This window comes from Lytechinus pictus, chromosome 13 (assembly GCF_037042905.1).
Source record: "Lytechinus pictus isolate F3 Inbred chromosome 13, Lp3.0, whole genome shotgun sequence".
Taxonomy (NCBI): Eukaryota; Metazoa; Echinodermata; class Echinoidea; order Temnopleuroida; family Toxopneustidae; genus Lytechinus; species Lytechinus pictus.
In genome coordinates, this window is record NC_087257.1 from 28716163 (window position 1) to 28740348 (window position 24186).

A 24186-nucleotide genomic window follows, 5' to 3' on the forward strand; every position below is an offset into this window, starting at 1 on the left:
ATGTACCATTTATCAACCAATCAATCTTTCTCTTTTATAATTACAAATATACTATACCGTTTCCCCTTTTTCGCAGTCTCTCACACATCCACACAAACACCTACGCTATTACAGAAACAAACGAAAACACCCACATCCCCCCCCCCCACACACATCCCCCAAACTAACAAAGACAAAACACATCGTTCGCACCTTACCAACGTAACCACGCTCCATACACAAACGCGCACAAACTTCTCTCACATACACACACCCACACACACTCCCCCACACACGCATGGATAATTTCAATTTTCTTGGGGAAACTTCCTCTATACTTTATGATCGTCACATGAAGATTACTTCGCATGCGTTTGTTACACACCCATTGAATGGCTCTTCAGAGCGTATATTTATTTTCATCAAACTCTCTGTCCTTGCTTGCACTTCCCCTTCCTGCTTTTCTTTATAACATAGAAATAAGTATCTTCATTAAAATCTGAGTAACTAATACAATGGTTATTTCGAAGTATTAATCACAAGTTTTCCACGAACCCCTGTATCATTACTAAATGTGTGGCTCTCTTCTGATTTTCTTCACATCCGGTTGTGTCACTTTCACTAGTGGACACCATGTATCACCGAACCTCCAATCGCGCTTTATGGGCCAATAATGCCAACTATTCTCTTTAAAGGTTCGTTAGGAAAATGGTAAGTGATATCACATGTGTCTAAAAAACTAGATTTATGCGTATATAATGTATAGTCACAATTAGCAAGGAGATATGTCGGCCTGATTAAGAGCGTGAAAAACGAAAGATAAAGAACAGCCCTCGAAAGTAATTAGTGGAGCAATCGGTTCTTCTAATTTCGCACACCTTCAACATTTTCATTTTTATTTCAATTTCTCTTTTCCCCTATCCCCCCTCTGCCTTTTCTCTCTCTCCCTCCCTCTCTCTTTCTCTCTCTCTCACACACACACACTCCCCCCCCCCTCTTTCTCCCTCTCTCTCTTTCTATGGTCACTGACCGATGTCATTTAGTTACGAGTCATACTTTTTCGTATTTATTCTTGATGCTTAAATATCAATTTATAGATTTCTAACCCCCTCAGGAATACGTTGCAATTGTTTGTTGAACTCAAAATCACAACGTTCACAAAGTTACAGATATTTAAATCAACTTGAACTAAAATGAAGAAATAAACATTTTTTTATTCAATCAAATTTGTTCAAGTCATACCAATACGTTCCTCTTCAGTATTTTGGTTTAGGCTTTTAGTAGAACAACCCGATCATCTGGAACCAGCGTTTCATAATACATGTAATATGGGATCTATATCACAACCCAGTGATATAAATGACCAGATATTTTCTTCTCTGCCATATACCGTTACGAACCATGAAAATATGGTTTTAATGCAGGTAAACAAATTATATCCGCTTTTATTCTCTAATACATATTGGGGTTCTTCATATGGATAAGTAATCTGAAGCCAACGCAGAGAGATCATAACGCGTCAATTACCTGGATAGATTTATCCTCCTGGTATACATGCGAGGGCGCAAGTTAAGTATCGCGCGATCAAAATTCCAATCAAAACCTTCAGAAGCCAGCTCTTCGTTCAGACAAAAGCAATGCATTCTTCGTTCAAAATGTTTAATTACAAAAAAAATAATATTTCAATATTGGATAAGACTGAGAAACATGTTTTATGTTTGCTTTTAAGCGAACGTCACCTCACGTATATATGTCTCCGTGGGGGCCCGGGTTCGATTCCCGGCAGAGACATTTTTCGGCATCAACAATTTTTCCAAAGAGCAGATATCTCTGGGAACCTACGCCTACCATTATTCTCTTCATACATTTTTTCACAACATCTTAAAATACAAGAGTTGCCAAACTATTGTACATGCATATATCCCATGCTTCGCCATAATCATTTCATTTTCGATTAGACATACAGTATAAGAATACCGATATCGCCAAAATAAAATCGTTAACATAGGTCTACTGAGTAAGAAGTTTCGTGGTCTGAACTGATACAAGAAATTTTCCAGATTAAAAGAGAGAGGTAGTAAATCACATATCAACTGTCTCAATGGAACACAGTAAATCAAACAATGACATGTTCTAATCATTAACAAAAATACAACCCCAACAACTTCCTCGATATTTCCTTCCGATTGAAGTTGAATCGTATATTTTCCAATTATTTGAATCTTGAAGGAAAAGCAAAAGATGTTGCTTACAAACATTTTGCAATCTATTCATATAATTTCACTAATTTGGTAATAGTTCAACAAGCAATTTAGAACATCAATATCAATTGAAATTACAAAATGATACTCATGTAACCAGAAATTGATATCCATACCAATCCCCCCCCCCATTACATTATCTTTGTGGTTTCTTTTTAATAATTGAATTATGAATAAGATTTTATTTCAATACTTCATTTATTTTTATTTTTTGCTTTCACCAGGTATATATCTTTATTTCTATTTTTTTGGGGGGAGGGATTTCCGAGATTTCAACTAGATATTGTTATCTGTAACCATCTCATAAATCATTCTTCTGAAAACAGCTAATTTCAATTCAATGTTTGATTTCCGTTGTTTATAGTTTCAACGATCAAAACTGCATATCTTACCTTGGATTGTTTTATATATATTTAAATGTACATTACATTGTGATCTCTACGAAAAATAATAACTGTGGATTGAAATAGAAAATGAATGACAAACAAGTAAAAAAAATCAATTGGTCCCTATCTAGAGTCCACCTGAATTTTTTGTTAAAACTCTGTTATAACAATATCAAACAATAAGTGTAACATAGTGAGGTTTGATCTATAGTTTAATCCGTTAGTAAAAGTACTGATTAAACATAAATATAACTATAATTGACAAAGGGGAGCTAGCTCAGATGGTAGAGCGCTTGCTTTGCATGCGAGAGGTACCCGGATCGATGCCCGGGTTCTCCAATACGAAACTTTTTTAACAACTTGTATTTATTTGAACATTGTCTTAATGACTGAAATATAAAGTCTCTTATGCATTAAAGTAGGCATGGTAGGGGAGCTAGCTCAGATGGTAGAGCGCTCGCTTAGCATGCGAGAGGTACCGGGATCGATGCCCGGGTTCTCCAATACGAAACTTTTTTAACAACTTGTATTTATTTGAACATTGTCTTAATGACTGAAATATAAAGTCTCTTATGCATTAAAGTAGGCATGGTAGGGGAGCTAGCTCAGATGGTAGAGCGCTCGCTTAGCATGCGAGAGGTACCGGGATCGATGCCCGGGTTCTCCAATACGAAACTTTTTTAACAACTTGTATTTATTTGAGCATTTAATGAGTAAAATGTAAATCATCTTATGCATTAAAGTAAGGGGAGCTTCGAGAACCCGGGCATCGATCCCGGTACCTCTCGCATGCAAAGCGAGCGCTCTACCATCTGAGCTAGCTCCCCTTACTTTAATGCATAAGGAACTTTTTATTTTAGTCATTAAGACTGTAATCAAATAAATACAAGTTGTTAAAAAAAGTATCGTTTTGGAGAACCCGGGCATCGATCCCGGTACCTCTCGCATGCTAAGCGAGCGCTCTACCATCTGAGCTAGCTCCCCTAAGTTTAATGCATAAGAGACTTTAAATTTTAGTCATTAAGACAGTGTTCAAATAAATACAATTTGTTAAAAATGTTTCACATTGGAGAACCCGGGCATCGATCCCGGTACCTCTCGCATGCAAAGCAAGCGCTCTACCATCTGAGCTAGCTCCCCTTACTTTAATGTATAAGGAACTTTTTATTTTAGTCATTAAGACTGTAATCAAATAAATACAAATTGTTAAAAAAGTTTCGTTTTGGAGAACCCGGGCATCGATCCCGGTACCTCTCGCATGCTAAGCGAGCGCTCTACCATCTGAGCTAGCTCCCCTTACTTTAATGCATAAGAGACTTTATATTTTAGTCATTAAGACAGTGTTCAAATAAATACAAGTTGTTAAAAAAGTATCGTTTTGGAGAACCCGGGCATCGATCCCGGTACCTCTCGCATGCTAAGCGAGCGCTCTACCATCTGAGCTAGCTCCCCTTACTTTAATGCATAAGAGACTTTATATTTTAGTAATTAAGACAGTGTTCAAATAAATACAAGTTGTTAAAAAAGTATCGTTTTGGAAAACCCGGGCATCGATCCCGGTACCTCTCGCATGCTAAGCGAGCGCTCTACCATCTGAGCTAGCTCCCCTTACTTTAATGCATAAGAGACTTTATATTTTAGTAATTAAGACAGTGTTCAAATAAATACAAGTTGTTAAAAAAGTATCGTTTTGGAGAACCCGGGCATCGATCCCCGTACCTCTCGCATGCTAAGCGAGCGCTCCACCATCTGAGCTAGCTCCCCTACCATGCTTACTTCAATGCATAAGAGACTTTATATTTTATTCATTAAGACAGTGTTCAAATAAATACATAATTGTTAAAAAGGTTTCGTTTTCGAGAACCCGGGCATCGATCCCGGTACTTCTCGCATGCAAAGCGAGCGCTCTACCATCTGAGCTAGCTCCCCTTACTTTAATGCATAAGAGACTTTATATTTTAGTCATTAAGACAGTGTTCAAATAAATACAAGTTGTTAAAAAAGTATCCTTTTTAAGAACCCGGGCATCGATCCCGGTACCTCTCGCATGCTAAGCGATCGCTCTACCATCTGAGCTAGCTCCACCTACTTTAATGCATAAGGAACTTTTTTATTTTAGTCATTAAGACTGTGTTCAAATAAATACAAGTTGTTAAAAAAGTATCGTTTTGGAGAACCCGGGCATCGATCCCGGTACCTCTCGCATGCTAAGCGAGCGCTCTACCATCTGAGCTAGCTCCCCTTAGTTTAATGCATAAGAGACTTTAAATTTTAGTCATTAAATGCTCATATAAATACAAATTGTTAAAAAAGTTTCGTTTTGGAGAACCCGGGCATCGATCCCGGTACCTCTCGCATGCTAAGCGAGCGCTCTACCATCTGAGCTAGCTCCCCTTAGTTTAATGCATAAGAGACTTTAAATTTTAGTCATTAAGACAGTGTTCAAATAAATACAATTTGTTAAAAATGTTTCACATTGGAGAACCCGGGCATCGATCCCGGTACCTCTCGCATGCAAAGCGAGCGCTCTACCATCTGAGCTAGCTCCCCTTAGTTTAATGTATAAGGAACTTTTTATTTTAGTCATTAAGACTGTAATCAAATAAATACAAATTGTTAAAAAAGTTTCGTTTTGGAGAACCCGGGCATCGATCCCGGTACCTCTCGCATGCTAAGCGAGCGCTCTACCATCTGAGCTAGCTCCCCTTACTTTAATGCATAAGAGACTTTATATTTTAGTCATTAAGACAGTGTTCAAATAAATACAAGTTGTTAAAAAAGTATCGTTTTGGAGAACCCGGGCATCGATCCCGGTACCTCTCGCATGCTAAGCGAGCGCTCTACCATCTGAGCTAGCTCCCCTTACTTTAATGCATAAGAGACTTTATATTTTAGTAATTAAGACAGTGTTCAAATAAATACAAGTTGTTAAAAAAGTATCGTTTTGGAGAACCCGGGCATCGATCCCGGTACCTCTCGCATGCTAAGCGAGCGCTCTACCATCTGAGCTAGCTCCCCTTACTTTAATGCATAAGAGACTTTATATTTTAGTAATTAAGACAGTGTTCAAATAAATACAAGTTGTTAAAAAGTATCGTTTTGGAGAACCCGGGCATCGATCCCCGTACCTCTCGCATGCTAAGCGAGCGCTCCACCATCTGAGCTAGCTCCCCTTATTACCAGTGAATGTGAATCATAAATATTCATTTTGTGAATTCAGTATTTCCATGAGGAAGATTAAACTATTAATTGAACCTAACTTTGTTTGATTTATAATTCGCTGCCTGTTTTAATACCAATAAGTCAGGCATCTCTACTTCATGAGCATTGCTGCCAATATATCCACAAATTTATTTAAGGAATTTAAGGAATTCTAGCTGATATTGATAATATAATTATGTAATAATACAATATGCCAGCAGTATGAAATGAATTAATATAAAGTCTTTTATGCATTAAAGTAGGCATGGTAGGGGAGCTAGCTCAGATGGTAGAGCGCTCACTTTGCATGCGAGAGGTACCGGGATCGATGCCTGTGTTCTCCAAAACGAAACTTTTTTAACAAATTGTATTTATTTGAACACTGTCTTAATGACTAAATTATAAAGTCTCTTATGCATTAAAGTAAGGGGAGCTTCGAGAACTCGGGCATCGATCCCGGTACCTCTCGCATGCAAAGCGAGCGCTCTACCATCTGAGCTAGCTCCCCTTACTTTAATGCATAAGGAACTTTTTATTTTAGTCATTAAGACTGTGTTCAAATAAATACAAGTTGTTAAAAAAGTATCGTTTTGGAGAACCCGGGCATCGATCCCGGTACCTCTCGCATGCTAAGCGAGCGCTCTACCATCTGAGCTAGCTCCCCTTAGTTTAATGCATAAGAGACTTTAAATTTTAGTCATTAAGACAGTGTTCAAATAAATACAATTTGTTAAAAATGTTTCACATTGGAGAACCCGGGCATCGTTCCCGGTACCTATCGCATGCAAAGCGAGCGCTCTACCTTCTGAGCTAGCTCCCCTTATTCAAATGCATAAGATACTTTACATTGTATTCATTAAATGCTCATATAAATACAAATTGTTAAAAAAGTTTCGTTTTGGAGAACCCGGGCATCGATCCCGGTACCTCTCGCATGCTAAGCGAGCGCTCTACCATCCGAGCTAGCTCCCCTTACTTTAATGCATAAGAGACTTTATATTTTAGTCATTAAGACAGTGTTCAAATAAATACAAGTTGTTAAAAAAGTATCGTTTTGGACAACCCGGGCATCGATCCCGGTACCTCTCGCATGCAAAGCGAGCGCTCTACCATCTGAGCTAGCTCCCCTTACTTTAATGCATAAGAGACTTTATATTTTAGTCATTAAGACAGTGTTCAAATAAATACAAGTTGTTAAAAAAGTATCGTTTTGGAGAACCCGGGCATCGATCCCGGTACCTCTCGCATGCTAAGCGAGCGCTCTACCATCTGAGCTAGCTCCCCTTACTTTAATGCATAAGGAACTTTTTTATTTTAGTCATTAAGACTGTGTTAACATAAATACAAGTTGTTAAAAAAGTATTTTTTGGAGAACCCGGGCATCGAGAGGTACCGGGATCGATGCCCGGGTTCTCCAATGTGAAAGTTTTTTAACAAATTGTATTTATTTGAACACTGTCTTAAAAGATTTTTTAGTCATTAAGACAATGTTCAAATAAATACAAGTTGTTAAAAAAGTTTCGTTTTGGAGAACCCGGGCACCGATCCCGGTACCTCTCGCATGCTAAGCGAGCGCTCTACCATCTGAGATAGCTCCCCTACCATGCTTACTTCAATGCATAAGAGACTTTATATTTTATTCATTAAGACAGTGTTCAAATAAATACATAATTGTTAAAAAGGTTTCGTTTTGGAGAACCCGGGCACCGATCCCGGTACCTCTCGCATGCTAAGCGAGCGCTCTACCATCTGAGATAGCTCCCCTACCATGCTTACTTCAATGCATAAGAGACTTTATATTTTATTCATTAAGACAGTGTTCAAATAAATACATAATTGTTAAAAAGGTTTCGTTTTGGAGAACCCGGGCATCGATCCCGGTACTTCTCGCATGCAAAGCGAGCGCTCTACCATCTGAGCTAGCTCCCCTTACTTTAATGCATAAGAGACTTTATATTTTAGTCATTAAGACAGTGTTCAAATAAATACAAGTTGTTAAAAAAGTATCCTTTTTAAGAACCCGGGCATCGATCCCGGTACCTCTCGCATGCTAAGCGATCGCTCTACCATCTGAGCTAGCTCCACCTACTTTAATGCATAAGGAACTTTTTTATTTTAGTCATTAAGACTGTGTTCAAATAAATACAAGTTGTTAAAAAAGTATCGTTTTGGAGAACCCGGGCATCGATCCCCGTACCTCTCGCATGCTAAGCGAGCGCTCCACCATCTGAGCTAGCTCCCCTTATTACCAGTGAATGTGAATCATAAATATTCATTTTGTGAATTCAGTATTTCCATGAGGAAGATTAAACTATTAATTGAACCTAACTTTGTTTGATTTATAATTCGCTGCCTGTTTTAATACCAATAAGTCAGGCATCTCTACTTCATGAGCATTGCTGCCAATATATCCACAAATTTATTTAAGGAATTTAAGGAATTCTAGCTGATATTGATAATATAATTATGTAATAATACAATATGCCAGCAGTATGAAATGAATTAATATAAAGTCTTTTATGCATTAAAGTAGGCATGGTAGGGGAGCTAGCTCAGATGGTAGAGCGCTCACTTTGCATGCGAGAGGTACCGGGATCGATGCCTGTGTTCTCCAAAACGAAACTTTTTTAACAAATTGTATTTATTTGAACACTGTCTTAATGACTAAATTATAAAGTCTCTTATGCATTAAAGTAAGGGGAGCTTCGAGAACTCGGGCATCGATCCCGGTACCTCTCGCATGCAAAGCGAGCGCTCTACCATCTGAGCTAGCTCCCCTTACTTTAATGCATAAGGAACTTTTTATTTTAGTCATTAAGACTGTGTTCAAATAAATACAAGTTGTTAAAAAAGTATCGTTTTGGAGAACCCGGGCATCGATCCCGGTACCTCTCGCATGCTAAGCGAGCGCTCTACCATCTGAGCTAGCTCCCCTTAGTTTAATGCATAAGAGACTTTAAATTTTAGTCATTAAGACAGTGTTCAAATAAATACAATTTGTTAAAAATGTTTCACATTGGAGAACCCGGGCATCGTTCCCGGTACCTATCGCATGCAAAGCGAGCGCTCTACCTTCTGAGCTAGCTCCCCTTATTCAAATGCATAAGATACTTTACATTGTATTCATTAAATGCTCATATAAATACAAATTGTTAAAAAAGTTTCGTTTTGGAGAACCCGGGCATCGATCCCGGTACCTCTCGCATGCTAAGCGAGCGCTCTACCATCCGAGCTAGCTCCCCTTACTTTAATGCATAAGAGACTTTATATTTTAGTCATTAAGACAGTGTTCAAATAAATACAAGTTGTTAAAAAAGTATCGTTTTGGACAACCCGGGCATCGATCCCGGTACCTCTCGCATGCAAAGCGAGCGCTCTACCATCTGAGCTAGCTCCCCTTACTTTAATGCATAAGAGACTTTATATTTTAGTCATTAAGACAGTGTTCAAATAAATACAAGTTGTTAAAAAAGTATCGTTTTGGAGAACCCGGGCATCGATCCCGGTACCTCTCGCATGCTAAGCGAGCGCTCTACCATCTGAGCTAGCTCCCCTTACTTTAATGCATAAGGAACTTTTTTATTTTAGTCATTAAGACTGTGTTAACATAAATACAAGTTGTTAAAAAAGTATTTTTTGGAGAACCCGGGCATCGAGAGGTACCGGGATCGATGCCCGGGTTCTCCAATGTGAAAGTTTTTTAACAAATTGTATTTATTTGAACACTGTCTTAAAAGATTTTTTAGTCATTAAGACAATGTTCAAATAAATACAAGTTGTTAAAAAAGTTTCGTTTTGGAGAACCCGGGCACCGATCCCGGTACCTCTCGCATGCTAAGCGAGCGCTCTACCATCTGAGATAGCTCCCCTACCATGCTTACTTCAATGCATAAGAGACTTTATATTTTATTCATTAAGACAGTGTTCAAATAAATACATAATTGTTAAAAAGGTTTCGTTTTGGAGAACCCGGGCACCGATCCCGGTACCTCTCGCATGCTAAGCGAGCGCTCTACCATCTGAGATAGCTCCCCTACCATGCTTACTTCAATGCATAAGAGACTTTATATTTTATTCATTAAGACAGTGTTCAAATAAATACATAATTGTTAAAAAGGTTTCGTTTTGGAGAACCCGGGCATCGATCCCGGTACTTCTCGCATGCAAAGCGAGCGCTCTACCATCTGAGCTAGCTCCCCTTACTTTAATGCATAAGAGACTTTATATTTTAGTCATTAAGACAGTGTTCAAATAAATACAAGTTGTTAAAAAAGTATCCTTTTTAAGAACCCGGGCATCGATCCCGGTACCTCTCGCATGCTAAGCGATCGCTCTACCATCTGAGCTAGCTCCACCTACTTTAATGCATAAGGAACTTTTTTATTTTAGTCATTAAGACTGTGTTCAAATAAATACAAGTTGTTAAAAAAGTATCGTTTTGGAGAACCCGGGCATCGATCCCGGTACCTCTCGCATGCTAAGCGAGCGCTCTACCATCTGAGCTAGCTCCCCTTAGTTTAATGCATAAGAGACTTTAAATTTTAGTCATTAAATGCTCATATAAATACAAATTGTTAAAAAAGTTTCGTTTTGGAGAACCCGGGCATCGATCCCGGTACCTCTCGCATGCTAAGCGAGCGCTCTACCATCTGAGCTAGCTCCCCTTACTTTAATGCTTAAGAGACTTTATATTTTAGTCATTAAGACAGTGTTCAAATAAATACAAGTTGTTAAAAAAGTATCGTTTTGGAGAACCCGGGCATCGATCCCGGTACCTCTCGCATGCTAAGCGAGCGCTCTACCATCTGAGCTAGCTCCCCTTAGTTTAATGCATAAGAGACTTTAAATTTTAGTCATTAAGACAGTGTTCAAATAAATACAATCTGTTAAAAATGTTTCACATTGGAGAACCCGGGCATCGATCCCGGTACCTCTCGCATGCAAAGCGAGCGCTCTACCATCTGAGCTAGCTCCCCTTAGTTTAATGTATAAGGAACTTTTTATTTTAGTCATTAAGACTGTAATCAAATAAATACAAATTGTTAAAAAAGTTTCGTTTTGGAGAACCCGGGCATCGATCCCGGTACCTCTCGCATGCAAAGCGAGCGCTCTACCATCTGAGCTAGCTCCCCTTACTTTAATGCATAAGAGACTTTATATTTTAGTCATTAAGACAGTGTTCAAATAAATACAAGTTGTTAAAAAAGTATCGTTTTGGAGAACCCGGGCATCGATCCCGGTACCTCTCGCATGCTAAGCGAGCGCTCTACCATCTGAGCTAGCTCCCCTTACTTTAATGCATAAGGAACTTTTTTATTTTAGTCATTAAGACTGTGTTAACATAAATACAAGTTGTTAAAAAAATATTTTTTGGAGAACCCGGGCATCGAGAGGTACCGGGATCGATGCCCGGGTTCTCCAATGTGAAAGTTTTTTAACAAATTGTATTTATTTGAACACTGTCTTAAAAGATCTTTTAGTCATTAAGACAATGTTCAAATAAATACAAGTTGTTAAAAAAGTTTCGTTTTGGAGAACCCGGGCACCGATCCCGGTACCTCTCGCATGCTAAGCGAGCGCTCTACCATCTGAGATAGCTCCCCTACCATGCTTACTTCAATGCATAAGAGACTTTATATTTTATTCATTAAGACAGTGTTCAAATAAATACATAATTGTTAAAAAGGTTTCGTTTTGGAGAACCCGGGCATCGATCCCGGTACCTCTCGCATGCAAAGCGAGCGCTCTACCATCTGAGCTAGCTCCCCTTACTTTAATGCATAAGAGACTTTATATTTTAGTCATTAAGACAGTGTTCAAATAAATACAAGTTGTTAAAAAAGTATCCTTTTTAAGAACCCGGGCATCGATCCCGGTACCTCTCGCATGCTAAGCGAGCGCTCTACCATCTGAGCTAGCTCCACCTACTTTAATGCATAAGGAACTTTTTTATTTTAGTCATTAAGACTGTGTTCAAATAAATACAAGTTGTTAAAAAAGTATCGTTTTGGAGAACCCGGGCATCGATCCCGGTACCTCTCGCAAGCTGAGCGAGCGCTCTACCATCTGAGCTAGCTCCCCTTAGTTTAATGCATAAGAGACTTTAAATTTTAGTCATTAAATGCTCATATAAATACAAATTGTTAAAAAATTTCGTTTTGGAGAACCCGGGCATCGATCCCGGTACCTCTCGCATGCTAAGCGAGCGCTCTACCATCTGAGCTAGCTCCCCTTACTTTAATGCTTAAGAGACTTTATATTTTAGTCATTAAGACAGTGTTCAAATAAATACAAGTTGTTAAAAAAGTATCGTTTTGGAGAACCCGGGCATCGATCCCCGTACCTCTCGCATGCTAAGCGAGCGCTCTACCATCTGAGCTAGCTCCCCTTATTACCAGTGAATGTGAATCATAAATATTCATTTTGTGAATTCAGTATTTCCATGAGGAAGATTAAACTATTGATTGAACCTAACTTTGTTTGATTTATAATTCGCTGCCTGCTTTAATACCAATAAGTCAGGCATCTCTACTTCATGAGCATTGCTGCCAATATATCCACAAATTTATTTAAGGAATTTAAGGAATTCTAGCTGATATTGATAATATAATTATGTAATAATACAATATGCCAGCAGTATGAAATAAATTAATATAAAGTCTTTTATGCATTAAAGTAGGCATGGTAGGGGAGCTAGCTCAGATGGTAGAGCGCTCACTTTGCATGCGAGAGGTACCGGGATCGATGCCTGTGTTCTCCAAAACGAAACTTTTTTAACAAATTGTATTTATTTGAACACTGTCTTAATGACTAAATTATAAAGTCTCTTATGCATTAAAGTAAGGGGAGCTTCGAGAACCCGGGCATCGATCCCGGTACCTCTCGCATGCAAAGCGAGCGCTCTACCATCTGAGCTAGCTCCCCTTACTTTAATGCATAAGGAACTTTTTATTTTAGTCATTAAGACTGTGTTCAAATAAATACAAGTTGTTAAAAAAGTATCGTTTTGGAGAACACGGGCATCGATCCCGGTACCTCTCGCATGCTAAGCGAGCGCTCTACCATCTGAGCTAGCTCCCCTTAGTTTAATGCATAAGAGACTTTAAATTTTAGTCATTAAGACAGTGTTCAAATAAATACAATTTGTTAAAAATGTTTCACATTGGAGAACCCGGGCATCGATCCCGGTACCTATCGCATGCAAAGCGAGCGCTCTACCATCTGAGCTAGCTCCCCTTATTCAAATGCATAAGATACTTTACATTGTATTCATTAAATGCTCATATAAATACAAATTGTTAAAAAAGTTTCGTTTTGGAGAACCCGGGCATCGATCCCGGTACCTCTCGCATGCTAAGCGAGCGCTCTACCATCCGAGCTAGCTCCCCTTACTTTAATGCATAAGAGACTTTATATTTTAGTCATTAAGACAGTGTTCAAATAAATACAAGTTGTTAAAAAAGTATCGTTTTGGACAACCCGGGCATCGATCCCGGTACCTCTCGCATGCAAAGCGAGCGCTCTACCATCTGAGCTAGCTCCCCTTACTTTAATGCATAAGAGACCTTATATTTTAGTCATTAAGACAGTGTTCAAATAAATACAAGTTGTTAAAAAAGTATCGTTTTGGAGAACCCGGGCATCGATCCCGGTACCTCTCGCATGCTAAGCGAGCGCTCTACCATCTGAGCTAGCTCCCCTCACTTTAATGCATAAGGAACTTTTTTATTTTAGGCATTAAGACTGTGTTCAAATAAATACAAGTTGTTAAAAAAGTATTTTTTGGAGAACCCGGGCATCGAGAGGTACCGGGATCGATGCCCGGGTTCTCCAATGTGAAAGTTTTTTAACAAATTGTATTTATTTGAACACTGTCTTAAAAGATTTTTTAGTCATTAAGACAATGTTCAAATAAATACAAGTTGTTAAAAAAGTTTCGTTTTGGAGAACCCGGGCACCGATCCCGGTACCTCTCGCATGCTAAGCGAGCGCTCTACCATCTGAGATAGCTCCCCTACCATGCTTACTTCAATGCATAAGAGACTTTATATTTTATTCATTAAGACAGTGTTCAAATAAATACATAATTGTTAAAAAGGTTTCGTTTTGGAGAACCCGGGCATCGATCCCGGTACCTCTCGCATGCAAAGCGAGCGCTCTACCATCTGAGCTAGCTCCCCTTACTTTAATGCATAAGAGACTTTATATTTTAGTCATTAAGACAGTGTTCAAATAAATACAAGTTGTTAAAAAAGTATCCTTTTTAAGAACCCGGGCATCGATCCCGGTACCTCTCGCATGCTAAGCGAGCGCTCTACCATCTGAGCTAGCTCCACCTACTTTAATGCATAAGGAACTTTTTTATTTTAGTCATTAAGACTGTGTTCAAATAAATACAAGTTGTTAAAAAAGTATCGTTTTGGAGAACCCGGGCATCGATCCCGGTACCTCTCGCATGCTAAGCGAGCGCTCTACCATCTGAGCTAGCTCCCCTTAGTTTAATGCATAAGAGACTTTAAATTTTAGTCATTAAATGCTCATATAAATACAAATTGTTAAAAAAGTTTCGTTTTGGAGAACCCGGGCATCGATCCCGGTACCTCTCGCATGCTAAGCGAGCGCTCTACCATCTGAGCTAGCTCCCCTTACTTTAATGCTTAAGAGACTTTATATTTTAGTCATTAAGACAGTGTTCAAATAAATACATAATTGTTAAAAAGGTTTCGTTTTGGAGAACCCGGGCATCGATCCCGGTACCTCTCGCATGCTAAGCGAGCGCTCTACCATCTGAGCTAGCTCCCCTTACTTTAATGCATAAGAGACTTTATATTTTAGTCATTAAGACAGTGTTCAATTAAATACAAGTTGTTAAAAAAGTATCGTTTTGGAGAACCCGGGCATCGATCCCGGTACCTCTCGCATGCTAAGCGAGCGCTCTACCATCTGAGCTAGCTCCCCTTACTTTAATGCATAAGAGACTTTATATTTTAGTCATTAAGACAGTGTTCAATTAAATACAAGTTGTTAAAAAAGTATCGTTTTGGAGAACCCGGGCATCGATCCCGGTACCTCTCGCATGCTAAGCGAGCGCTCTACCATCTGAGCTAGCTCCCCTTACTTTAATGCATAAGGAACTTTTTTATTTTAGTCATTAAGACTGTGTTCAAATAAATACAAGTTGTTAAAAAAGTATTTTTTGGAGAACCCGGGCATCGAGAGGTACCGGGATCGATGCCCGGGTTCTCCAATGTGAAAGTTTTTTAACAAATTGTATTTATTTGAACACTGTCTTAAAAGATTTTTTAGTCATTAAGACAATGTTCAAATAAATACAAGTTGTTAAAAAAGTTTCGTTTTGGAGAACCCGAGCACCGATCCCGGTACATCTCCCATGCAAAGCGAGCGCTCTACCATCTGAGCTAGCTCCCCTTACTATGCTTACTTTAATGCATAAGAGACTTTATATTAGTCATTATATGTCCTTATATATATATACATTATATGTCCGTATATGTCCTTTGCACATTATCAGTTGTTCCCCATTCTTTTTCTTCCTTTTTTTCCCCCCACTCTTACGCACCAGTTTATTAAGCCTTCCTTTGTAACCTGTTTGACCCACCTCTCACTAATTCTCTAGTTATTCATCCCTCTATCACTGTTTTGTTCCAGATCCTGTTTGATGTTGCCTGCCTCATTATCTTAATCCCTCTTGGCCTTACTTACACTAACTTCCCTTTGTGTCTGCCTACTCCTTTTCTTTCATCCCCTTCACTAACCTGATTGGTCTTCTCTACTCACTAATGCCCCTTTTGTCTCCTTGTTTCTAGTGTTGCTGTAGCTTGTTTGTGGTCTATATTATGGTTGTTCCACTTTATATGTTTGTCATTTTGCCTCCGACGAAGATTCTGCTAGGATCGAAAGCTTAGGCCCCTTTTTGACTTTATAATTTACTCCATTGGCTCTCTTTTATTAGATAAGCAGTTTTCAGCAGCTTCTTTTTGCCATTGATCTCCTATTCTGCTGTTGTATCACTCCCATGTGATCCTCCTTATCTAATTTGTCTTGTTTTATCCATATATGTTTGATTTTCTGTATTTGTATTTTAGTGTTTTCTTGTTTACTTTCCTTCCATACTTAAACTTGCATAACTTTGTTTTTTGTTTTTTTCTGGTATCTTTGTCTGGTCGATTTTACTTTTCGGCTTGATTTAATTAACTTTGTGTATTCTTATTATCATTCTGTTTTAGGTCTAGTTCAAATCTACTCGACTTTTCTCCTTCTTTATATTTTGATTTGTTATGAATATCCATTTTCTTTGTTTTACACTTTTTTTTATTCTAGGTCTCTTTTCTTCCATGACTAACCATCTATCTTTATTTCACCAGCTCAGGAAGATCAAGCTGAAGGCCCTCAAGACCTCTTTTCACCAGGACAATTACAGATTTTATTCCCTCAATCGCATTATACCCACAGGCCTCCAACTTCATTGCACTCCCGGTCTCGGTACGCTCACACCTGAACTTCGCAAACGATGGAACCAGACCTTACATGGAGCTTCAGTTCGATTAATTAACATCCTCTCTGAACAGTGTATTGCTTCTCTTTATTCTTTTTCAGCTGACATCAGTAGCCTGGAAGACGAACTACGTTCTTGCTGTACCCAAACCCAATGGCTTCAGTATAATGATGAAATTGAATCTGATCTCTCTAAACACAGGTCTCTCCTCACTGAACGCAGGAACAAGAAAATAGGCAACCTCACAAAGAAGCGACAACGGTCAAACAGATTTAGACGACATACCAACAACAATGATGTATCCCCCCATTTGGTTGTTAATCTCTCATCCTCCCCTCTCTCCCAAGCAGAAACCTCTCTTCTCTCTAAAGGTCTCAAGTTTTGCCCCACGCCACCAGAAGTTGAACAGATAGCTCTCAGCCAAGACCTCTCTACATTCTATCGCAGGATACGTCTCAAAGAGTTCTTTTTAGATGCACCCCCTTCTGATCCCGAGCCCTTCTACAAGAAAAGCACATGGATTCCACCTAAGAATAGAGTTCCTTCCCTTGAAACTTACATCCAAGCTGTCTCATCCCAAGTTCGCTCCACAGATACCCTCGACACCAGAGCACATGACAACCTTCCTCGAGAAGAACGCCAGGCTCTCTCATCACTCAAAAACAGGTCCGACATCATCATCAAGCCTGCAGACAAAGGATCAGCCGTCGTTGTTATGGACCGCCAGCAGTACATCGATGAAGCCATGAAACATCTCAATAATCGATCTCACTATGCACTCCTCGATTCTGACCCTACTTGTAATTTCTCCCTACAGATCCAATCGACACTGAATGACATGAAAGAACGCGAGTATCTCTCTGAGAAGGCCCACAAATTTCTCTCCCCTACTAATGCTAAACCTGCCCGCTTCTATCTCCTCCCGAAGATCCACAAACCTGGCAACCCCGGTCGACCCATCCTCTCAGGAAATGGTTCCTCAACAGAGAACACCTCCCTTTTTGTTGATTACCACATTAAGCCCCTTGTCTCACGTGCACCCTCTTACATCCACGACACTCCAGACTTTCTCAGGAAACTAAATGACATCAAGGACCAGATACCCGAGACTGCGATCATCGGCACTTTCGATGTTTCTTCACTGTACACCAGCATTCCCCACGACGAAGGTATCCAAGCATCATGTGAAGCCTTGGCCGCTAGTGGCCATTCCAGTCCCCCCATATCCGATATCAAATCTCTGATGTCTCATGTACTAACAAAAAACAACTTCACATTCATGGGCAAGCACTACCTACAGATATTCGGTACAGCAATGGGCACCCGGATGGCTCCTTCATTCGCCTGTCTCTTCATGACGAAGCTGGAACAGCAGATGTTAGATTCAGCCCCCTGTCGCCCATGGATTTGGTGGCGTTACATAGACGACATTTTCTTCATCTGGACCAGGGATGAAGACAGCCTCCATACATTCATTGACCACATCAATTCCTTCCACAGGACCATCCAATTCACTTCTGATTTCTCCCAACAGGAAACCCACTTCCTTGATGTTACAGTCCAGAAAAAGTCTAATGGTATCACCACTACCCTATACTCTAAACCCACAGATACCCACCAGTACCTCCACTCATCCAGCTGCCACCCCCGTCACTGCAAAACCGGCATCGCTTACAGTCAAGCCCTCAGACTTCGCCGTATCTGCTCCGAGGACCCTGCTTTTTCCTTCCATGCCAGGAATCTGCAGAAACATCTCTGTGCTAGGGGCCACGGGGCCAGGGCAGTCCAACTGGCAATTAACAAAGTTCGTTCTCTCCCCAGATCTGAAGTTCTCAAACCAAAAAGTGACAAGGAGACCACCGACAGAATACCGCTTGTGACCACCTTCCATCCCAATCTACCCCCTCTCCGCAAAATCCTGTTTGATAACCACCACATTTTACACACTTCTGATCGTCTCCAACAGGCCGTTCCCGATACTCCCCTTCTAGCATACCGACGCCCACCGAATCTCAGGGACCTCATTGTTCGTGCTGAAGTGCCCTCCCTCACTAAACATTCTTCTCCCATACAGCATGGCACCTTCAAATGCACCAGCAACAGATGCATCATATGTGAAATACACCTTCACGAGGGCGATACTTTCACCAGCAACTCTACCAGCCTGTCTCACCAAATCAAGGGCAACATCACATGCACTACCACTAATGTTGTATATCTCATCACTTGCAGAGTTTGTAGGGTACAATACATAGGGGAAACCAAGACCACACTCAAGAAACGATTCTACGGGCACAGATCCACCGTCAACACAGCAAAGCTGGACACTCCAGTTGGCCGCCATTTTAACCTCCCCAACCACTCCATCACTGACATGATGCTACAGGGCATCGAATCTTTAGGTACCCGTCCTGACTCAGTTCGTACTAGCAGGGAGAAGCTCTGGATGAGACGACTTCGCACCACCCAACCTAATGGCCTGAACATCCAAGAGGGGAACGACTGATTTTTCTTTCCTATCCACTTTCAATTTATATATACATATAATTTTTCCCCTCAGCTCTTTTGAATAGTTACATTATAGTTTCTTACTCTACTTTCCTCCCATATCTCATACAAGCTCAGCTCCAATTTTCCTTCCTTATTCAGGCGATATAATAATTATTATATATATATACACTGTTGGTCATAAAGGTGGAATATTTATTTTTACCCCAGTTTAGGGAAGGATTTTTAAAAATTATTTATTTCTAATAGATCTAGATAATGGCATACATTCTCAGATTTTATTGAATACTAATTTGCGAGTATTTGTTTTGCGTGACTGCTTCATCATATGTGTGTTACTATGCTAATCAGCTAAGGGACCTACGTCCTTAAGTCATGATTGACAGTAATGAGGATTAATGCCTCACAAAAGGGCACTGATATATAGCTGATCGACACGATTTTTATCCTGGGGCCTCACAGTAACGAGGCCATTGCTTAGCCCCTGAATCATGACTGTACGCAGTGTTTGCTAGGGTACGCGGCCCCTTCCACAAATCCCCCAAAACGAAGAAAATGCAATAAATTGTCAAAAATTTATTGCATTTTCCCCCGGCCCCCAACAGGAAAAATTCCTCTGTAGGGCCATGCATTATGGTTCAAGGCATGGCCACACAGAGAAATTTTTCCTGTTGGGGGCGGGGGGAAATTGCAATGAATTTTTGACAATTTATTGCATTTTCTTCGTTTTGGGGGATTTGTGGGGGCGGCCGCGTACCCTAGCAAACACTGCGTACAGTCATGATTCAGGGGCTAAGTAATGGCCTCGTTACTGTGAGGCCCCAGGATAAAAATCGTGTCGATTAGCTATATAAGTGCCCTTTTGTGAGGCATTAATCCTCATTACTGTCAATTATGATTTAAGGACGTAGGTTCCCTAGCTGATTAGCATAGTAGCACACATATGATTTAGCAGTCACGCAAAAGAAACACTCGCAAATCAATATTCAATAAAATCTGAGAATGTATGCCATTATCTAGATCTATTAGAAATAAATAATTTTTTTAAATCCTTCCCTAAACTGGGGTAAAAATAATTATTCCACCATTATGACCAACAGTGTATATATATTTGTTTTTTCTCCACTCACCTCTTTTAGATTTACCACATTTGCTTATTTACATGTATACTATGGTTTCTTCATAATACACCCCCTCTCTTCTATATTTGCTTTTACCTTTTTAGGCAATTTGCTTCCTCTTTTTCACATATACAGGTTTTTTTTTTTTTCTTCTTCTTTCCTGCTATATAGTCTTATGTTTTTTCCCGTCACACCTAGCGGATTACCATATCAGTTACACCATATGTGTATATATTTATATATTTTTTCATATACATTTCCTTTTTGGATATATTTATATACATATCACTTATAGATACATATTTACACTTACCTTCTTCTCTTAGTTTGTTTAATGCTTTATCATATATACGTATATGTCCTTTGCACATTATCAGTTGTTCCCCATTCTTTTTCTTCCTTTTTTTTCTCCACTCTTATGCACCAGTTTATTAAGCCTTTCTTTGTAACCTGTTTGACCCACCTCTCACTAATTCTCTAGTTATTCATCCCTCTATCACTGTTTTGTTCCAGATCCTGTTTGATGTTGCCTGCCTCATTATCTTAATCCCTCTTGGCCTTACTTACACTAACTTCCCTTTGTGTCTGCCTACTCCTTTTCTTTCATCCCCTTCACTAACCTGATTGGTCTTCTCTACTCACTAATGCCCCTTTTGTCTCCTTGTTTCTAGTGTTGCTGTAGCTTGTTTGTGGTCTATATTATGGTTGTTCCACTTTATATGTTTGTCATTTTGCCTCCGACGAAGATTCTGCTAGGATCGAAAGCTTAGGCCCCTTTTTGACTTTAGACTTTATATTTCAGTCATTAAGACAATGTTCAAATAAATACAAGTTGTTAAAAAAGTTTTGTATTGGAGAACCCGGGCATCGATCCCGGTACCTCTCGCATGCTAAGCGAGCGCTCTACCATCTGAGCTAGCTCCCCTACCATGCTTACTTCAATGCATAAGAGACTTTATATTTTATTCATTAAGACAGTGTTCAAATAAATACATAATTGTTAAAAAGGTTTCGTTTTGGAGAACCCGGGCATCGATCCCGGTACCTCTCGCATGCAAAGCGAGCGCTCTACCATCTGAGCTAGCTCCCCTTACTTTAATGCATAAGAGACTTTATATTTTAGTCATTAAGACAGTGTTCAAATAAATACAAGTTGTTAAAAAAGTATCCTTTTTAAGAACCCAGGCATCGATCCCGGTACCTCTCGCATGCAAAGCGAGCGCTCTACCAGCTGAGCTAGCTCCCCTTACTTTAATGCATAAGGAACTTTTTATTTTAGTCATTAAGACTGTGTTCAAATAAATACAAGTTGTTAAAAAAGTATCGTTTTGGAGAACCCGGGCATCGATCCCGGTACCTCTCGCATGCTAAGCGAGCGCTCTACCATCTGAGCTAGCTCCCCTTAGTTTAATGCATAAGAGACTTTAAATTTTAGTCATTAAATGCTCATATAAATACAAATTGTTAAAAAAGTTTCGTTTTGGAGAACCCGGGCATCGATCCCGGTACCTCTCGCATGCTAAGCGAGCGCTCTACCATCTGAGCTAGCTCCCCTTACTTTAATGCATAAGAGACTTTATATTTTAGTCATTAAGACAGTGTTCAATTAAATACAAGTTGTTAAAAAAGTATCGTTTTGGAGAACCCGGGCATCGATCCCGGTACCTCTCGCATGCTAAGCGAGCGCTCTACCATCTGAGCTAGCTCCCCTTACTTTAATGCATAAGGAACTTTTTTATTTTAGTCATTAAGACTGTGTTCAAATGAATACAAGTTGTTAAAAAAGTATTTTTTGGAGAACCCGGGCATCGAGAGGTACCGGGATCGATGCCCGGGTTCTCCAATGTGAAAGTTTTTTAACAAATTGTATTTATTTGAACACTGTCTTAAAAGATTTTTTAGTCATTAAGACAATGTTCAAATAAATACAAGTTGTTAAAAAAGTTTCGTTTTGGAGAACCCGAGCACCGATCCCGGTACATCTCCCATGCAAAGCGAGCGCTCTACCATCTGAGCTAGCTCCCCTTACCATGCTTACTTTAATGCATAAGAGACTTTATATTTCAGTCATTAAGACAATGTTCAAATAAATACAAGTTGTTAAAAAAGTTTTGTATTGGAGAACCCGGGCATCGATCCCGGTACCTCTCGCATGCTAAGCGAGCGCTCTACCATCTGAGCTAGCTCCCCTACCATGCTTACTTCAATGCATAAGAGACTTTATATTTTATTCATTAAGACAGTGTTCAAATAAATACATAATTGTTAAAAAGGTTTCGTTTTGGAGAACCCGGGCATCGATCCCGGTACCTCTCGCATGCAAAGCGAGCGCTCTACCATCTGAGCTAGCTCCCCTTACTTTAATGCATAAGAGACTTTATATTTTAGTCATTAAGACAGTGTTCAAATAAATACAAGTTGTTAAAAAAGTATCCTTTTTAAGAACCCGGGCATCGATCCCGGTACCTCTCGCATGCAAAGCGAGCGCTCTACCAGCTGAGCTAGCTCCCCTTACTATAATGCAGAAGGAACTTTTTATTTTAGTCATTAAGACTGTGTTCAAATAAATACAAGTTGTTAAAAAAGTATCGTTTTGGAGAACCCGGGCATCGATCCCGGTACCTCTCGCATGCTAAGCGAGCGCTCTACCATCTGAGCTAGCTCCCCTTACTTTAATGCATAAGAGACTTTAAATTTTAGTCATTAAGACAGTGTTCAAATAAATACAATTTGTTAAAAATGTTTCACATTGGAGAACCCGGGCATCGATCCCGGTACCTATCGCATGCAAAGCGAGCGCTCTACCATCTGAGCTAGCTCCCCTTATTCGAATGCATTAGATACTTTACATTGGTTGTTGTTTGAAGGTTTGCATGGTGGTATGTACAATCGCTGATGTGGTTTACGGTACACCATGTGAAGTGTTGTAGAAACAGTGGATAGGAGAAGAGAAGAAATGGATAGGCGAGAAAGTGGAGATTTGAGAGTAGAGTATTCTTTCTTGAAAGTAGTCCTGAAAAGGACTGTAAACCAGGAAAGATTGATGAGTTGAGAACAGCTTGAGTAGTAGAGCTAGTGAGGAGATGCTGGCTTGAGTCGGCGAGTAGAGATGATGAGCAGTAGAGAGACTCGACGTTTCGGGCAGGTTGACTGTCCGTCTTCACTCCTAAAGACGGACAGTCAACCTGCCCGAAACGTCGAGTCTCTCTACTGCTCATCATCTCTACTCGCCGACTCAATCCAGCATCTCCTCACTAGCTCTACTACTCAAGCTGTTCTCAACTCATCAATCTTTCCTGGTTTACAGTCCTTTTCAGGACTACTTTCAAGAAAGAATACTCTACTCTCAAATCTCCACTTTCTCGCCTATCCATTTCTTCTCTTCTCCTATCCACTGTTTCTACAACACTTCACATGGTGTACCGTAAACCACATCAGCGATTATACTTTACATTGTATTCATTAAATGCTCATATAAATACAAATTGTTAAAAAAGTATCGTTTTGGAGAACCCGGGCATCGATCCCGGTACCTCTCGCATGCTAAGCGAGCGCTCTACCATCTGAGCTAGCTCCCCTTACTTTAATGCATAAGGAACTTTTTATTTTAGTCATTAAGACTGTGTTCAAATAAATACAAGTTGTTAAAAAAAGTATCGTTTTGGAGAACCCGGGCATCGATCCCCGTACCTCTCGCATGCTAAGCCACCATCTGAGCTAGCTCCCCTTATTACCAGTGAATGTGAATCATAAATATTCATTTTGTGAATTCAGTATTTCCATGAGGAAGATTAAACTATTGATTGAACCTAACTTTGTTTGATTTATAATTCGCTGCCTGTTTTAATACCAATAAGTCAGGCATCTCTACTTCATGAGCATTGCTGCCAATATATCCACAAATTTATTTAAGGAATTTCCACAAGGTAGTATTCTTGGCCCTTTGCTATTTGTACTTTATGTTAATGATATGAAAAATTCATCTCATGTTCTCTCATTTATTCTCTTTGCTGATGATTCCAATATTTTCTTTACACATCATGATCCACATGTACTTGTGAGCACTATGAATGCAGAATTTAAAAAAGTAACAAACTGGATTAAAGCCAACAAACTGTCATTGAATCTGCAAAAAACTAATTATATGCTTTGTAGTCATTCGTTGAAACATCTACCGCATCAAATACTTTTAGATAATACTGAAATCAAAGAAG

At 39.6% G+C, this 24186-nt stretch overlaps 32 non-coding genes across 32 annotated transcripts; all 32 read right to left on the minus strand.

The window, feature by feature from the left end:
- Positions 1-3537: 3537 nt before the first annotated feature.
- TRNAA-AGC (transfer RNA alanine (anticodon AGC)) lies at positions 3538-3610 on the minus strand. The gene has a single exon. It is a non-coding gene; the product is annotated as a tRNA-Ala (tRNA).
- An 83-nt stretch (positions 3611-3693) lies between these two features.
- Positions 3694-3766, minus strand: TRNAA-UGC (transfer RNA alanine (anticodon UGC)). Its single transcript has one exon. It is a non-coding gene; the product is annotated as a tRNA-Ala (tRNA).
- An 83-nt stretch (positions 3767-3849) lies between these two features.
- On the minus strand, positions 3850-3922 carry TRNAA-AGC (transfer RNA alanine (anticodon AGC)). Its single transcript has one exon. It is a non-coding gene; the product is annotated as a tRNA-Ala (tRNA).
- Positions 3923-4005: 83 nt separating this feature from the next.
- TRNAA-AGC (transfer RNA alanine (anticodon AGC)) lies at positions 4006-4078 on the minus strand. The gene has a single exon. It is a non-coding gene; the product is annotated as a tRNA-Ala (tRNA).
- Positions 4079-4795: 717 nt separating this feature from the next.
- On the minus strand, positions 4796-4868 carry TRNAA-AGC (transfer RNA alanine (anticodon AGC)). The gene has a single exon. It is a non-coding gene; the product is annotated as a tRNA-Ala (tRNA).
- A 79-nt stretch (positions 4869-4947) lies between these two features.
- Positions 4948-5020, minus strand: TRNAA-AGC (transfer RNA alanine (anticodon UGC)). The gene has a single exon. It is a non-coding gene; the product is annotated as a tRNA-Ala (tRNA).
- An 83-nt stretch (positions 5021-5103) lies between these two features.
- TRNAA-UGC (transfer RNA alanine (anticodon UGC)) lies at positions 5104-5176 on the minus strand. Its single transcript has one exon. It is a non-coding gene; the product is annotated as a tRNA-Ala (tRNA).
- Positions 5177-5259: 83 nt separating this feature from the next.
- Positions 5260-5332, minus strand: TRNAA-AGC (transfer RNA alanine (anticodon AGC)). The gene has a single exon. It is a non-coding gene; the product is annotated as a tRNA-Ala (tRNA).
- An 83-nt stretch (positions 5333-5415) lies between these two features.
- Positions 5416-5488, minus strand: TRNAA-AGC (transfer RNA alanine (anticodon AGC)). Its single transcript has one exon. It is a non-coding gene; the product is annotated as a tRNA-Ala (tRNA).
- An 83-nt stretch (positions 5489-5571) lies between these two features.
- TRNAA-AGC (transfer RNA alanine (anticodon AGC)) lies at positions 5572-5644 on the minus strand. The gene has a single exon. It is a non-coding gene; the product is annotated as a tRNA-Ala (tRNA).
- A 774-nt stretch (positions 5645-6418) lies between these two features.
- On the minus strand, positions 6419-6491 carry TRNAA-AGC (transfer RNA alanine (anticodon AGC)). The gene has a single exon. It is a non-coding gene; the product is annotated as a tRNA-Ala (tRNA).
- Positions 6492-7038: 547 nt separating this feature from the next.
- Positions 7039-7111, minus strand: TRNAA-AGC (transfer RNA alanine (anticodon AGC)). Its single transcript has one exon. It is a non-coding gene; the product is annotated as a tRNA-Ala (tRNA).
- A 572-nt stretch (positions 7112-7683) lies between these two features.
- Positions 7684-7756, minus strand: TRNAA-UGC (transfer RNA alanine (anticodon UGC)). Its single transcript has one exon. It is a non-coding gene; the product is annotated as a tRNA-Ala (tRNA).
- Positions 7757-8688: 932 nt separating this feature from the next.
- Positions 8689-8761, minus strand: TRNAA-AGC (transfer RNA alanine (anticodon AGC)). Its single transcript has one exon. It is a non-coding gene; the product is annotated as a tRNA-Ala (tRNA).
- Positions 8762-9308: 547 nt separating this feature from the next.
- TRNAA-AGC (transfer RNA alanine (anticodon AGC)) lies at positions 9309-9381 on the minus strand. Its single transcript has one exon. It is a non-coding gene; the product is annotated as a tRNA-Ala (tRNA).
- A 572-nt stretch (positions 9382-9953) lies between these two features.
- TRNAA-UGC (transfer RNA alanine (anticodon UGC)) lies at positions 9954-10026 on the minus strand. The gene has a single exon. It is a non-coding gene; the product is annotated as a tRNA-Ala (tRNA).
- Positions 10027-10266: 240 nt separating this feature from the next.
- Positions 10267-10339, minus strand: TRNAA-AGC (transfer RNA alanine (anticodon AGC)). Its single transcript has one exon. It is a non-coding gene; the product is annotated as a tRNA-Ala (tRNA).
- A 79-nt stretch (positions 10340-10418) lies between these two features.
- TRNAA-AGC (transfer RNA alanine (anticodon AGC)) lies at positions 10419-10491 on the minus strand. Its single transcript has one exon. It is a non-coding gene; the product is annotated as a tRNA-Ala (tRNA).
- An 83-nt stretch (positions 10492-10574) lies between these two features.
- Positions 10575-10647, minus strand: TRNAA-AGC (transfer RNA alanine (anticodon AGC)). Its single transcript has one exon. It is a non-coding gene; the product is annotated as a tRNA-Ala (tRNA).
- Positions 10648-10730: 83 nt separating this feature from the next.
- TRNAA-UGC (transfer RNA alanine (anticodon UGC)) lies at positions 10731-10803 on the minus strand. Its single transcript has one exon. It is a non-coding gene; the product is annotated as a tRNA-Ala (tRNA).
- Positions 10804-10886: 83 nt separating this feature from the next.
- On the minus strand, positions 10887-10959 carry TRNAA-UGC (transfer RNA alanine (anticodon UGC)). Its single transcript has one exon. It is a non-coding gene; the product is annotated as a tRNA-Ala (tRNA).
- Positions 10960-11042: 83 nt separating this feature from the next.
- Positions 11043-11115, minus strand: TRNAA-AGC (transfer RNA alanine (anticodon AGC)). Its single transcript has one exon. It is a non-coding gene; the product is annotated as a tRNA-Ala (tRNA).
- Positions 11116-11522: 407 nt separating this feature from the next.
- On the minus strand, positions 11523-11595 carry TRNAA-UGC (transfer RNA alanine (anticodon UGC)). Its single transcript has one exon. It is a non-coding gene; the product is annotated as a tRNA-Ala (tRNA).
- Positions 11596-11986: 391 nt separating this feature from the next.
- TRNAA-AGC (transfer RNA alanine (anticodon AGC)) lies at positions 11987-12059 on the minus strand. The gene has a single exon. It is a non-coding gene; the product is annotated as a tRNA-Ala (tRNA).
- Positions 12060-13454: 1395 nt separating this feature from the next.
- TRNAA-AGC (transfer RNA alanine (anticodon AGC)) lies at positions 13455-13527 on the minus strand. The gene has a single exon. It is a non-coding gene; the product is annotated as a tRNA-Ala (tRNA).
- A 407-nt stretch (positions 13528-13934) lies between these two features.
- On the minus strand, positions 13935-14007 carry TRNAA-UGC (transfer RNA alanine (anticodon UGC)). Its single transcript has one exon. It is a non-coding gene; the product is annotated as a tRNA-Ala (tRNA).
- A 240-nt stretch (positions 14008-14247) lies between these two features.
- Positions 14248-14320, minus strand: TRNAA-AGC (transfer RNA alanine (anticodon AGC)). Its single transcript has one exon. It is a non-coding gene; the product is annotated as a tRNA-Ala (tRNA).
- A 79-nt stretch (positions 14321-14399) lies between these two features.
- Positions 14400-14472, minus strand: TRNAA-AGC (transfer RNA alanine (anticodon AGC)). Its single transcript has one exon. It is a non-coding gene; the product is annotated as a tRNA-Ala (tRNA).
- Positions 14473-14556: 84 nt separating this feature from the next.
- TRNAA-AGC (transfer RNA alanine (anticodon AGC)) lies at positions 14557-14629 on the minus strand. The gene has a single exon. It is a non-coding gene; the product is annotated as a tRNA-Ala (tRNA).
- An 83-nt stretch (positions 14630-14712) lies between these two features.
- On the minus strand, positions 14713-14785 carry TRNAA-AGC (transfer RNA alanine (anticodon AGC)). The gene has a single exon. It is a non-coding gene; the product is annotated as a tRNA-Ala (tRNA).
- Positions 14786-20989: 6204 nt separating this feature from the next.
- On the minus strand, positions 20990-21062 carry TRNAA-UGC (transfer RNA alanine (anticodon UGC)). Its single transcript has one exon. It is a non-coding gene; the product is annotated as a tRNA-Ala (tRNA).
- A 1192-nt stretch (positions 21063-22254) lies between these two features.
- On the minus strand, positions 22255-22327 carry TRNAA-UGC (transfer RNA alanine (anticodon UGC)). The gene has a single exon. It is a non-coding gene; the product is annotated as a tRNA-Ala (tRNA).
- Positions 22328-24186: the final 1859 nt, after the last annotated feature.